This window comes from Pleurodeles waltl, chromosome 6 (genome assembly GCF_031143425.1).
Source record: "Pleurodeles waltl isolate 20211129_DDA chromosome 6, aPleWal1.hap1.20221129, whole genome shotgun sequence".
NCBI classification, from domain to species: domain Eukaryota; kingdom Metazoa; phylum Chordata; class Amphibia; order Caudata; family Salamandridae; genus Pleurodeles; species Pleurodeles waltl.
Genome location: NC_090445.1, coordinates 116,324,211 through 116,339,668, shown reverse-complemented (window position 1 = coordinate 116,339,668; position 15,458 = coordinate 116,324,211). Strand labels below are relative to the sequence as shown.

The 15,458-nt window shown below is 46.2% G+C and overlaps 1 protein-coding gene across 3 annotated transcripts in view; it reads right to left on the bottom strand.

Moving 5' to 3' along the window:
- SRCIN1 (SRC kinase signaling inhibitor 1) overlaps positions 1 to 15,458 on the bottom strand; it is a 758,648-nt gene that overhangs the window by 662,413 nt on the left and 80,777 nt on the right. For 2 of the 3 annotated variants that reach the window (XM_069237489.1, XM_069237490.1), the window contains exon 1: positions 9,161 to 9,278. The exons of the other annotated variant lie outside the window; for it this stretch is intronic. The gene's annotated coding sequence lies outside the window, so the exon portion shown is untranslated. Of the gene's footprint in view, positions 1 to 9,160; positions 9,279 to 15,458 lie in introns of those variants that run through there. 3 annotated transcript variants of the gene reach the window in all.

Sequence of the window (15,458 nt, the reverse complement as noted above, 5' to 3'; positions counted from 1 at the left end):
ACATCTCTGTCGCGCACAACGATCATTCCCTTTCGACTGTTGCCAGAGGATTATCACCACCACGTGCACTGTTGCAGTGAGGAGCACCGTGTGCTTAATGCCTGCAGCAAGGATCTGCTCTGGCAGCATGCAATTATAGAACAAAAGGATTCAGTACGGCAGCCAACATGCATGCTGATGGGGACCACGCCCAGCATCAGGCAATTGTACAGTGGCATAACGCAAAATGATATCGCTCCCTTTGCAGGATGTGATCGGGCCCTTGTCAGTCTCATCTCTCACAGATGTGCATTGGCCTTGGACTGAATGCAGGGAGGGGTCCCCTGAACGTCTGGGGCCTCCTACACCGCAGGTCTGCAGTAACCTTCATTACGCTCCTGCAATGGCATAAGTAAAGATCTGCTAGTACAGGAAAAGCAGGTACTTGCGTGACAGAAATAACTGGTGAAAAGTGAAAGCAAACATGGCTACACTGCGCCCAGCAGGAGGGAGACCAGACCTGTGATGGCGAAGGCAGATAATGCAAATTTCTATCTCCACACAACTTGTTATGTAACAAATATTACACCAGCAAAAGCAAGAGTCCTTAAGAGCACCAAGAAACATATACCCCCACGTTAAGAAGCCGGAATCGCTCATCACACTGAAGTCTGAAAGTAACACAAGCTGGCTGCAAGCAAGGTGATCTGCTTGGGTGTAGACCCGAATACCCAAAGGATTGGTCCCAGGTTCCCGGCCAGACCCTGAACAAAATTGTATAGCAGCTTGCTGAACTCGCGCCTGTCTCATGCAGACATGGCAATGTCGGCTGACTCCCATCATACCTTCTAGATCAATACTTGCAACCGGATATAACTGCTTTCAGCTCCTAACTGCTTTAATACTGATACTCAACCACAGCATGTGCCTATCTTTACTACCAAGACTGCACCACACCATGTCAGTGGTGTAAGCAAAATGAGGGAGGCCCCCCTGCAGAATAGGAAGAGGCGCCTCTTAGTCTCCCAATTCTAAAAGATATTCATTGGTTTGGGCTTCCCTGGCAGCATGTGCTTAACTTCATTCATTGCTAAAGAACCACAGCATACACCTAACCGCTTTCACAGCTGAAACAGAACCACAGCATGCATCAGTGCAGGAATTATTTTTTTTACTCTGGGCACCTATAAATTATGGGTTAGGGTGTGGCAGAAGTAAGGGGTGGACTCACGAGGGGCAAAACTTGAAAAGCAGTATGACCGTCAACTTATAGTTTAGTTTAAAAAAATAAAATCTACTTCAAAGAAATTGGCAAAAAGGACATATGACAGTAAATCTGTTCTAGTTTACTTAATTGGTTACAAAGAGGCTGCGTTTTAAAATAATTTACAGATATCTTGCAGGAGACACCGACTGCACAGATCTTTGTGTCCCCAACAATTTTGAGAAGATTATAATAGTGGTAAAATAATTCTAATGGTTAACATAGCCCTGGGAAAGTTCTGTGTTTTGTCCATTCACAATTTTGACTAATAAAGTAGCATAGAGGGTTAATGTGCTTTCTGCAAAGCATGCTGTTTAACACTGTAACATGGAGATCACAGATTTGTTTTTATTTAGAAAGGTAAGTGGGCTTTTGACACTGAAATCATTTTGTTTTTTCCATTTCACAAGTTGAAAGCCTTCTAACATAGTACAGTGATCTATTTACAGGCAACAAGGAGCTGCATTCAAACTTTAAATCATAGGTTTGGATTTCTATTGCTTTATTCTCAATTTGCTGTTATTCTAAGATTGTAAAGAAGGGTTCCTTTGGAAAGTAATAAAGTCTTTTTAGTACACACAACCACTCTCACTGCGTTAGATTTCATACCCTGACTCTGCATTTCTCCTAACCATTTGCTCTTATTATATAACATCTAGAAGTATGGAATATATGTGATTCCAACACCTTATAAGTTATAACCCTCTCTGTCTCCTCTAACATTTCCTGTACATTGATTTACACACGTGTATGATGTTCTGTGCCTCTGTATGATGCAAAGCAGTCTGACACCCTACACTGGGATGAACAGTGCCATAAGAATTAAAAAAAAAAAAAAATAGTAGGCGCCATTTTACATCAATCTTTGTGCAATTATTCATACGGATAAATTGTGCATTCTTACTGTGCAAGCACACGCCTTACATAGGGAGTTGAATAATCATAGTGCCGCTTAAGTACTTGTGAAATGAAAACAAGCTGTGCTCCTTTGTTTCCTTCCATTGCTTTGGCAGTTAGGTGTTAGAGTCCAGATAACTGACAGGCTGATGGCCCTTTGAATCAGACCTTTGTTTTGAACCCACCTGGAAGTGTAAAGAAGAATTTCCTGTTATTCCCTGTTTGTTGCTGGTCCAAACGGAATACTTAAATGTGCCCTGGTATCAGAAAATATTATCAGAACAAATTCATCTTCTTCCCCCTAGCTGGACCGGATCCAAGATCTGGCCAGAAATGGCTGTCGGACCTGGGATCTAGAACTATCTGCCTACTTTCCAGCACTGGCATGCATCTAACTGCCTTCACTGACGATACAGAAATACAGCAAACACCTAATTTCCTTCACAACTGAGGCAAAACCACAGCATGTGCCTAACTACCTTTATAGCCGAAACAGAACAACCACAGCACGTCTGAATTATTTAACTGCTGAGACTGAAACACAGCACATGCCTAAAGGCCTTTGCAGCACTAACCCTCTTTTCTCATTATTCTCTGGCCATAAATGCTGCAGCCTGCAAAAGTTAATCAAGACTCTCTTTGGTTACCTAAATCTCCAGTGGTGTACGTGGTATACTTTAAGTCCACGGCCACTGGAATTATGTGATTATGCAACCACAGCCATTTTTGCATAACAGTAGATTTGCCCACAATCCATCACGAACCACATAATCACCACATTTTAACAAGAAAAATTGCTTTAAATTCAAACCGTTCAAAACTTAGTAAACATGCAGCAAAAAGTATTGCAGCTCAGTGGAAGGCCCTGAGCAAAGGTTGACTGGTCACCTTTCAGTAGCCTATTTCTGTATTTGGGTGTTAAACTGGTACCAATAAGGTGCAACTAATCCCCAGGTAGTTAAAAAATGACAAAATAATGAAGTTATACTATCACAAATTCTACTGCATAATTTGCCTTTTCTTGCTGCATAATTTACTCAACCCTGTCGCACACTTTGACCCTCCCCCACAGCATAATTCCAGTGGCCATGTCCACATCAAGTGGCAATGAGTTTCAGATACATCACACAAGTCAGTAAACTCAACAGAGGTCAACTTCCATCTACTAAAGATGAAAGAACAACTACTGACTTTAAAGACCAGGCGTGCATTAGCAGAGGCCAAAATAGCCTATCATATAACCACCATTTAAGGCTCGGCACTCTTTAATGTGCTCAAACACTGCTTAATCCCCAAACCAAATCCCCTACTCAAACATGCCAAATACAAACGCACAATCAACAACGTCTTCAAAAGTAGGAGAGACAAGATGCAATAGCATTCTGAAAACAAAGTTGCTCACATTCTGGTTAACCTCTGAAGATTATTTCCTTCCACGACTAGGTCACCCCGTCATTTAAAATGAGGAACATTTCCAATTAAGCCCTTGTACTTCAAATTAACACAAGAAATACCATTCCTCACCTTAAGTTCTTTCCTCCATGCCTCAAGACAGGTGAGACATTTCTCCACCTGAAAAGGGCCAAAGGTAAATTCAATGAACTTACAAGTTACAATCCAATCACCCATTTTCCATTCCTGTGTAATAATATTGAGAAGGTCATTACCAACCAACCCCTTGAACTCCTCTAGAGCGGAGGTCATTCTTGCCTCTTGTAGATCCCCACAAGTCTCTATATTTTCACCAGTGAATTTCAACTAATGCATAAATCCCACCATGACAGAACGTGGGCACATCCCAAGTATTTGCAAACAACTGGTTCAAAGTTTACTCTGCAAGGTGAACCTTGATGGCTTCACTCTTCAACAACACCAGGTCTGTGGGCTCCTACACAGGCACCATCCCCAGCTTAAAGGATTACAGTGCGTGAAGACAATGACTGTCAGCTATCAAATAGCCTTACTCCACAGAGTGAAGCTGTTCCTAACCGGAAAATCACTTCAAACCAGTGGTCCAGGCTCTACACCTTTCCTATCCTGAAAGCTCTTCTGACTGCTGTTGCTACTGTCCACCCTATTTGTAGGAGGACTGTTCTTCATGCAGGAGTCCTCCTCAACATTTGGTCTACACGACTATTAAAATATCACAACAATCCTCAGAGACCTCCACTGGCTCCCAATGATCATCTTCACTACATTAAAGTCCTACTATATCACTTACAAAGGAATCATATATAGCACCCCACCAAATCTGCTAAACAGCATCAACATCTCCAATTGATCATGCAAGAAACACTGCACCATGATCAGACTGGAAATCAGGAAATAAAGGAAGGAAAAGACAAGACGCTAAGCCAGTCTTGCTGGAAGTTGTCATTCTAATGCAAATACACAAGGAACCACTTCTTCTCCACTTTCACGTGAGGGCTCAAAACCAATCCCTTCAATCAATACATTCTTAGCGTAGCCACTAGGTTGCCACGTCGCTTTAAAATTTCCTCCAACTTCACCTGCATACAGCTGTCAATCTCCTCAATAACCCAATCTAATCTTGCCGCATCTTAGAACCCTTCCTATCTCCACCATAAATCCTTATACTGTATTTACATCTTCCCCATTCCCCTGGTTCTGCATTACCCACAGTAAATGCTCATTTCATGTATAATGTACTGCTGCTTTGTAACCAGGATGGGACTTTAAAAACACAAATAGCACAATAGTCTGGGAGATGTGCGAAGTAGTTCTGCGGATACAGCCATTGTGGAGAGTTTTTTAGGTAAAAAAAAACAGCTAAAATGTAGTAAAAGTGGGCCAGCCAAAGTTTGGAGGGCACTGAACTTCTTTGGCTGTTCCAGTCAATAATCTGAAAATTAGCCGTCCTCCCTTGTCTCTCAGTTGAATGTGGAGACTTTCAAGCAGACACTGAGATACAATAACTCCAAACTGATCTTTTGCTGTTTACCTTTTATGTGGGGGTGGGACAGAGGTTCAGAAAGTGTACAACCACTGATTTTCGGGGGGCTGACTCACCTTAATGTGATTGCATCGTGGTACTGGATCCTAGCCAAAAACGTTTTCCACTGCCGTCCGGAGTACTGAGGTTGAGATGCCAGCTGAATAGGGTTAGGGCTACTGGGAAACACTTCATGGGACAATAAACTGCAAACCATTGGCCATAGCCAAAAAGTATACTACTTGTGGGTCCAAACCTGCCGGGGAACCCTTTTGAGATGCTCTTGGTGCTCACAATGTAAAGCAACTTGGAAACATCTCAGTAACTAGATAGGTCTCTAGATGACTCGCGGGGATGGCCACCACTGTGTACGTTCCAGGCGTGCCAAGCAAAATTCATTAGAGTCTGCTATGTATGCCGACACCCTCAAAATCCACCAGGAAACCTAAGTGTCAAGCTGAACGTCGAGACTAGCTGAGGCAGGAAGGGGCTATGCTACTGGATTGCACTTCCCACCCATTGAATAAATAAATTATCTGATGCAATGGCCTGAGCCAGCCACAACTCAATGGCACTATTTAAATCATTCTCAATGACAATTTGATCTCCTTCTTCACTCATTGTTTCTCCTTCTCCGTGATGGCTTCAACAGTCTCTGTGGAAGAGTGGACATGTGTGATGTGAGAGCTTCTTATCCCAGCTTGTTTCAAGTAAGAAGAAGCTTGCAGCTCCAAATATGCCCTGCTATACAGATTTCTCCCACAGTGGAGAAAAGAAAAATTGATTTGGGCTGAAGCTGGATATGCATTTCTGTTACCACATCAAGCATGAGAAAACCTGCTTCATGTAAGGGTCCTTGCTGCAGAGTGCACTCTAGGTTAAGAAGGGCAGCTACTCTGCACAGTTTAAAAGTACCAGCTCTGACTCAGCTTGAGAGTGATCCCTAGTTTAACAGAGGCAGCTATTACCTACCACTTCTGAGGGCCAGCTCTGTCTACCTGTTTGAGAGAGCGACCCACAGCATAAGACAGCTACTATATATTCCACAGCTTGACAGGGTCAGCTCTGTGTCCCAAATACAGAAGAAGAGTCCTACATTAAGGGGGCAGATATACTGCACAGCTTGAGAAAGCTGGTTCACTCTCCCAGCTCAAAAGAGCCAAGTCTAGCATAAAGGCGCCATATATATCGCACCACTCAGGCATCAGTCCTATACCACAGTTCAGGCAAAACAGATGTAGCAGTAAATCCAAAGGGTGGCTCTGTGTCCTAGTTCTGAAAAGACAGCATTGTCCTTGGATTCTGAAGACCAGCGGATGCCCGGCTCAGGAGGGCTAGACCTAAACTCGGATCTGAAATGTGAAGCTGTAGACTACAGCCCTAGTCCTAAATCTACGAATCCAAGTTGGTTGCCCGGGTTACCTCCCAGATCAGATGGGTCAGTCACAGCCATGGATCAATGGGGCCCAAACCAGCTCATGCAGTTCTGCCTCACATCAAATCCCTCAATCTGGGAAGACATCTGAGGTGGTGCCTTCCCTTAAGCATGAATCTAAAACACCAGCTATCTTCAGTAGTTCAAGTGGACACCTCTGGCACCAGATATGGAGGGCTAGCCTTCAGGCACTACATCTCCTATTTATTCAGACAACCAACATAGGGATAACTATCATGAGACATGATTATGGAATGAAGTTTGACTCCTCTGTAGAACACATTGAGTACTCGATCCAAAAATCCACTTCTCTCCTCACTGACCTCATAGCCAATGTGAGTGTGGTCAGTTAAGCCCTTGTTTATGGCGGACATGGCTGAGCTTCAAGGCAGAGGCCTCGCTCCGTCTCCGAGTCCCTTGACAGCATATCAGAAGCAGACTCGTGCGAAAACCACTAATGCCAGTTACTTCTGCACAATCTCCGTTTTTGTTTAAAATCCTCCTTAGCATGAATACAGCCTACAATGTGTGCTCTTAGTTTTTCTCTACCTGTCTCGGGGATTATTTAAAGCAAAGGATCAAGCTGAACTAAAGTCCCTTATATTCTCGCCGTTCCACACCGACCAGGTGATAACCACTGCTAAGAATTAATTTCACTCCTTTAAGTACCTTTTGGCAGGTTCCATGACACAAGGTCGAGTTAGTCTGCGTTGTTTAAAAGCGTATGCCGCCGGGCGGTGAGCGATGCTGCCAATGAAACGCGTAAGTGCCAGTCTACTACAGACAGAGACGTCAAATCCCGACTCCAAGAGAGCAATGCAGAGAAGAATCGGACATAGGAACGGAGCTCACAGCGTACATTAAAATCCTTTGATTGGAGCGACTTTCAAGTAGATGTCTGACAAATACGAATATTAAAACCTTGATGGGCGTAACTAAATGGCTCCTAAACACGATCAGCTGCTAGCGTTCTGCAAACCACTTTAGCATGTACAGGCTGTAACGCTCCATCCAATCGGCTCAGCTCCATCCCACACACGTTGTCATTGCATCATTCTACACTTCTCCCAGGGGGCAATTCTGCTGGGAGAACTGCCTTTGCGTCATCCTGAGAGCATCCAAGGTGTGAAGACACCATGAACACCTGGGGTCAGAGGCTGGCTGGACTACAGGAAAACCTGCCCACCTGCACAGGCGGAAGAGTCAGTTGTGTACGACCTCAATTATCCCTGGTGGAAGGTGGCTTTAAACGTCCCCTCGCACCCCACCGTCACCGAAGCACTAGCAGCCTTCCCTACCCGACACCGACTACAGTTTGCTACCCCGAAAAGAAGGAACAATGGTCTGGTACACCTAAGAAACATGCTTAACCTCCTCGTCAATACAAAAATTGCCTCTATAACATGCAATAATCTTTGCCGATCTCAACAGCAGTATTACGGGGTTCCCGAAATTAGTGGCAGTTTACAATCCCTAAAGAAGAAAGCCTTTGGTAACCGAACGAGAAAAAGGCAACTACCGCCACCATACTGGGAAACAGACTCGATCACCCGTGGGAAGCGGCAGGTATCGCATACCCAAGAGAAATCACCTTTCATTACAACTGCATCAAATCGAGCTCTATTGCCCCTGTAAGAATGTGCCCGATGAAGCAGCCTCATCAGAAAATGGTCCTTAATACACTACCCGTAAAGCAGACCGTATTACACCAGCTGGTGTGAAACTGCATTACCACAATAACAGGAAGAGGCCCTTTTCACCCCACAAGAGGCACCATTTATTTACAATTTCGACGATGCCCCCCACCCTCCAAAACAAAAACAGCCGTCACATATCCTTATAGCAATCTGTTTTTAGTACTCCCGCATGAAAGCAGATTTTGATTTCATCTTCCCAAGGGGAGAATTATTACCCCCACAGAAAGCAGGCTTTCTTGAACTCACATCGAGAAAACACTTCCTACAGCCTTGCAGGAAGTCGTCTTTATTAGCAACATCATAAGATGCATCCTTTATTACAACAGGAAGTGAGTGTCCTTCTCTCACCTCGTCCCTTCCCCGACCTCCATGGAAGCAGTATGTATTGTCACTCTCCAATAGCTCTCCTTACACAGGAAGCAGCCTTGACACCCACTTAGTGCACACTCGGCTTTCCCATGCCACTGCACACATCAAAGCCCCTTCACCCAGCAGATCGTGCATTCCTTTGCATGCTATGATTCTGCCGTTACCCCATATACCCTCCTATCACTCGGCTTCCCTTGCCCACCTCAAGGTACATATTTCCATTCCCTTGCCACGAGCTCGTGGACTCCAACTCCCTCCCAGGCAGTATCATTGGTAACCGATGCAAGACCACAACGCGCCCGTTACCTGCTCCATTACCGTCGCCGAATTTTTTCCCCTTACCCCGGCCCTTTTACCTGCCCCCAGCGCGCACCAAGGCATTTCAACACGTACCTGCCCCCGCGTCCCACACCTGCCCTCGTCCCTTGGCTAGACTACCCGCGCGTCCCCCACCCCCAGCACACACACCTGTCTTCTTATTTAGCAAATACATGCTCTTCTTATCTGTTTGCGATGGACCCATTGCCACCACCCCGCCGTTCTACGGCCACAAGAACTGCCCTTACCTGCCCTCCCCGCGGGACCCCCGCTCGCCCTCCCGGCTCGCCGGTTCCTCCATCCCCCGCGTCTCCCGCAGCCGCAGCGTCCCGAGCCCTCAGAGCCGCGCGCGCACGACCGCGACCCTGCGCGTGAACGGGAACGCGCACAGGATCAGCAGCCGTTGTCAAGGAGACCTAACTCCACCTGCACCCAGCGCGCGACACCAGCGGCATGGACATAAAAAGGGGACATGCTGTCAACCAAGAGATAACATACATGACAGAAGGGTGGGACCATAAAAAACATTCCAACGATTTTACTAACACTGAAAATGTCCGTTAGGCTTGGGTCTCAATGAAGTGTGGAATGAGCTGGGCTAGAGTCTGTTGAGCTTCTGTAATTGGTATCTCCTCCTGTTTTCTGATACATCCTTTCCTTCCAAAAGGATTGCTAGAGGCCTTGCTTTTGCTGGGGCCCAGTGAAAAACTTCGTTATAGTTTGAGGTGGGCGAAACCCTGCTTAAGCAACCACAATCCCTATCAGGGTGAACCTCAAAAAGTCACTAAATCAACCTGTGTTTCACCCTCTGGTAGCATGGCACAAAAGCAGTATGGCTTTACTTAGAAACAATATGTGAAGTATTTATGCAGCACACCAACAGTAATAGGCTGAAAAAAGAACACAAGACAAATCCCAAACCAATTTAGAAAAATAGGGTATGCTTTAATAAATTAATTAACACCAACATGACCAAAATCCAATCAGTATTACTGGAGATATTGAATTTTAAAGGTTTCTATGAAAGCAGCACCAAAAGGTGAAAAGCACCATCTGATGGTATCTAGTGGAGCCGAGCCGGGACAAAGTCACAAGTTCAGGCTGACAGCCATAGAATGCAAGCCGGGCAAAGGACCAATTTTGGCCTGCTGAGGTTTGTACCTTAGGTCCTTGGTGACCGGTCTGTGGGGTGTTGCTTTGCAAGGGTTAGCATCGTGTGGTGTTGGTCCTGATGAAGCTGAGTGGAGAGGTTTGTGTCGCTCGGTGTCAGTTCCAATGAAGCTTGCAGCTAGGTTCTGCAGTGCTTTGTGTCGGTTCAGATGAAGCTGTGCAGCGAGGCTTCACAGTGCTTTATGTCACTTGCCGTCATTTCAGATAAGGCTGTGCAGTGGGCATTTACGTCGCTTCGCGTCTGATTTAATGGAACTTTCAAATATGCCAGGGGGATTTCTCTCTGATGTTAGCCAAGGGGAGGCACCTATTGGGATCAGTAACTCACTCATGCAGAGGCCAGCACGGCTCAGGCAGGTCCAGTTGTGGGTCTAGGCAGGTCCAGTGCAGCATGTCAGCTGAGCAGTTGCATTGAGGCCACTAGAACTTGCTGTGTCCCTGTAGCTCAGAACAGGAGGTCAGGTACTTGACTCTTGAAGTCACTCTGCCTGAGATGAAGTGAGCAGGTCCAGTCTTCCTTCCCAGAGAGTAGGGCAGGCCTCAAGCAGCTGTCTTATGCTGGCAACAGGGCAGTCCTTCTTCTGTAGTATCCACCGGTCCAGTGGTGTATTAATGAGTCGGTCTGAGGGTCCTGTTTTTAATACCAGGCGTCAGCTTAGAAGTGGAAGAAACCTCTAGAGTTTCCACCCCACAGAAGGTTCTGGAATTTCCTTCCTCCATACTCTGGTCCCAGGATGTCTGGGGTGACAAAAGGCAAGTGTGAAGTTTTTTGCGAATGCAGAAGGCAGCCCCTATTGAAGTGCAAATATGATAGGTGACTACTCCGCCCCCACCCATCTTGTCAGGGTGGCCCATCCTGCCAACACTCAGTCCCCCTTTGCGACAGTGTCTGGGAGGAATACACAAAGGCCAACTACACCTTGTCATGTGACCCAGGATCACAGGCTGCAGGCACCAAATGGTTAGGACAAGAAAATGCCAACTTTCTAAAAGAGGTATGTTCAGAATTGTGACTTAAAATCCGACTTTGCCATTAAATACATTTTTAAATTACAACTCATTTAAGTGTAAACATGACATTTCTACCTGCTCCCAAACAAACGTTATCACTTATTAAATGTAAGAGGTAACCCAATGTTATACAAAGGGAGAGATAGGTTTTACAGTAGTGAAAAACAAATGTAAGAGCTTTTCACTATCAGGACATGTAACAGTTAAACACAGGCCATACTCTTTAAATACAGTGCACCCTGCCCTATGGGCTGATCAGGACCTACCCTCGAGGTAACATATGTATTAAAAAGGAAGGTTTGGGCCAGTCAAATTTTTTTTGGGCATGACAAAATGGCAGTTTAAAACTGCACACAGGCTCAGTGGCAGCCCTGAGACCGGTTTTAAAAGACTACTTCAATGGGTAGTACAATGAGTGTTGCAGGCCGACTAGTAGCATTTAATTTACAGGCTCTGAGTACATGTAGTGCCACTCTACTAGGGACCTGTAAGTAAATTAAATGTGCAATTGGGTATTATCCACTTTTACCATATTTAAAGGAGCGAGGACAATCACTTTGGCACTGTTTAGCACTGGTAAAGTGCACAGAATCCTAAAAGCCAACAAAACAGGTTCAAAAACCAGGAAGGGAGAAAGTAAAACATTTGAGGGTGACCTTGCAGATAGGGCCAAGTCCAACAGGCTGCTAATAAGTCAGTGACAATCTTCCCATTCCTCACATTTTCGAAACCTTTTCTTTGTGCACATCTGGGCTACAAACTTTATCACCTCATTTGAGAAAGGGTTCACAAACATCTATCCTGACCTAGAGCGGGAGCAACCCTGAATAGACCATATGGCGGGTTGAGGAATACACCAAACTTCAGGCCGCATTTCGATTAAAACCATTTGGTACATGGTGAAAACAAACCAAATCTACTTAAGGCTTCACAGCAACAAGGGAGAACAATTCTTTGTAGTACAAGAGCAGACTTTAAAGCACCCTCCCATGCAGCTTAGGAGAAAATCCCACAGCCATCTTGTCACTGCCACAGCACATCCAAGGCCACCATGCAGCATCTACTAGCTGAAGGAGCACACAGTTTGAGCCTGTCACAAGGAATCCTGATTAATAGCTGTAGGAAGCTGGCTCTGTATATACTATCTCAAAGGGAGAGATAGTGTGCACAGAGTCCAAGGGTTCCACTTAGAGGCTGATAGTGGCAAAATTAGATAATTCTAATGCTCTATTTTGTGGTAGTGTGGTCGAGCAGTAGACTTATCAGAGGGTAGTGTTAAGCATTTGTTGTACACACACAGGTAATAAATGAGGAACACACACTCAAAGACTTAACTCCAGGCCAATAGTTTTTATATAGAAAAATATATTTTCTTAATTTATTTTAGAACCACAAGATTCAAGATTTGAAGCACATACATAAAATGCAAGGTACTCCATACAGGTAAGTAAGGAACTTTGAATTAGAGCAGTAACATATACAGTATAGGTTAACATGGCAATACGCTATTTTAAAGTGGACACAATGCAAAAATCAACAGTTCCTGGGGAAGGTAAGTAAGGTTAAGTTTCTGAGGAAAGTATAGCACTTACAAGTTCAGTTTCCTGGGCATAGGCAGCTCACTGTTTGGGGTTCAAGGCAACCCCAAAATCACCGCACCAGCGACACAGAGCCGGTCAGGTGCAGAGGTCAAAGGAGGGCCCAAAACACATAGGCACCTATGGAGAACAGGGGTGCTCCTGTTCCAGTCAGCCAACAGGTAAATACCTGCGTCTTTGGGGGCAGACCAGGGGGGTTTTGTAGAGCACTGGGGGGGACATAAACAGGCCCACAAAACACACCCCCAGCAGTGCAGGGGCAGCTGGGTGCAGTGTGTAAAGTTGGCGTCAGGTTTGCAATACAAATCAATGGAGGGTTCTCTGGTGCTCGAGCCGGGGGCAGCGGGTGAAGAGTGTGAAGTCTCACGCTTCTGACAGGAAGAGTGAGTTCTTTGGAAGTTGTTAAAAAGTTGCAAATTTGTAGCTATTTTTGAACAGTGCCGCTGTTCTCGGGAGCTTCTTGGTCCTTCGGTTTCAGGGCAGTCCTTTGAGGCTTCAGAGGTTGCTGGTCCCTGTCGGATGTGTCGCTGTGCAGGTTCTTTGAGTCTGGAGACAGGCCGGTAGGGCTGGGGCCAAGTCAGTTGTCGTCTCCATCGTCTCTGCAGGGCTTTCAGGTCAGCTGTCCTTCTTCTTTGTGTAGGGTGCAGGAATCTGATTTCCTGGGTTCTGAGTCGCCCCTAAATATTGAATTTAGGGGTGTATTTAGGTCAGGAGGGAAATAGCCAATGGCTACTGTCCTGGAGGGTGGCTACACCCTCTTTGTGCCTCCTCCCTGAGGGGAGGGGGGCACATCCCTAATCCTATTGGGGGAATCCTCCAAAACCAAGATGGAGGATTTCTAAAGGCAGGGGTCACTTCAGCTCAGGGCACCTTAGGGGCTGTCCTGACTGGCGGGTGACTCCTTGTTTTTCTCATTATCCTCTCCTTCCTTGCTGCCAAAACTGGGGGCAGTGGCTAGAGGGGCAGGCATCTCCACTAGCTGGCATGCCCTGGGGTGCTGTAACAAAAAGCATGAGACTTTGAGGCTCACTGCCAGGTGTTACAGTTCCTGCAGGGGGAAGGGAGAAGCACCTCCACCCTGTGCAGGCTTTGTTTCTGTCCTCGGAGAGCACAAAGGCTCTCTCACCCCAGGAGGGCAGAAACTCGTCTCAGTGGCAGGCTGGCACAGACCAGTCAGTCCTGCACTGAAGGATTGGGTAAAATACAGGGGGCATCTTCTAATATGCACTCTGTGTGCATTTTGTAATACATCCAACACTGGCATCAGGAGGATATTCATTCACCATATGACACACACACACCAATCCGACAGAATACAGCCACATACACAAATCCGCCAAACCAAAGGTCAGTGATAAACTGGCGGTGCCAAAACCCACACAGTTACACCAACAGAACAACGCCCATCACATTATGACCCACGAATCACCATGGCAGACATTCAATGGCGGTAAACCATTGGCGGTACATACCACCGCGTTCACAATGGACACCCACAGACAAAATAACACCACATTGGACAATTCAAACAACACACACTTGACACTAATACACACACCACACCACTATAAAACACCCACCCACATTACCCACAACCCCTTACGAATACAAATCATTGGCACAAGACTGACACCAAGACCACTGCGACAACTTTACACACACACCACTCACACCCCTCACGCACTCCACATCACACACCCCAACACATTACCCAAAACACCCTCAACAATACACATCACAGAACACCCATGGCACCGCAAAGGCAACCCCGTTATACTGAGGAGTACTTAAGGGTCATGGTGGAGGAAATCATCAGGATAGAGCCACAGCTGTTTGGAGCACAGGTGCAGCAAATCTCGATAGCCAGGAAGATGGAGCTATGGAAGAGAATTGTAGACAGGGTCAACGCCGTGGAACAGCACCCAAGAACAAGGGACGACATCAGGAAGAGGTGGAACGACCTAGAGGGGACGGTACGTTCCATAGCAGCAAGACACCAGCTCACTATACAGAAGACTGGCAGTGGACCCGCACCTCCTCCCCCACAACTCACAGCATGGGAGGAGCAAGTCTTGACAATACTGCATCCTGAGGGTCTGGCCGGAGGAGGACCAGACTCTGGTAAGTCAACTTTCAACAATTATCACCCTGTATGCCATCACATACCTTCACCCTCACTCCCACCATTCCACTCCATCCCACACACTCCACCATCAAATCTCACTAATCTCAATGCCAAGCCCTGCATGCTGTACCAATGCATGGACACTTCTCACAGCCCTGCATGGACACGCATCACTGAAACATGCACAGCACAGGGAAACTAACAATCCCACCATACACCAACATACACAAGTAAACGCTGGCAGGGCAACACCAGCCATAGAGGGGAAGCCAAGGATGTACAATATGTCATATACATGAAGCATAATACATAATTTACATCCCCACAGGTACCCCAGCCAATGTCACTGGAGAGGAAGTGCCAGTACTATCCAGACCATGAACAGAAGAGGCCCACAGTGAGGACAGTAACTCTAGTCTTCAGGATCTGGACGATCAACCTGGCCCATCAGGGACCACTGGACAGCCGGTTACCCAAGCCCAGTCACAGACCACCACAGAGCCTCCCCCATCAGGAAACAACACCACAGCACCCATCCAGTGTAAACAAACCTCTGTCCCCAGGACACGTCAATCAGCAGTGTGCCGACCTCTACAAGGACCCCAGGCCACACCTCGCACACAAGACAATCAGGGACCTGGA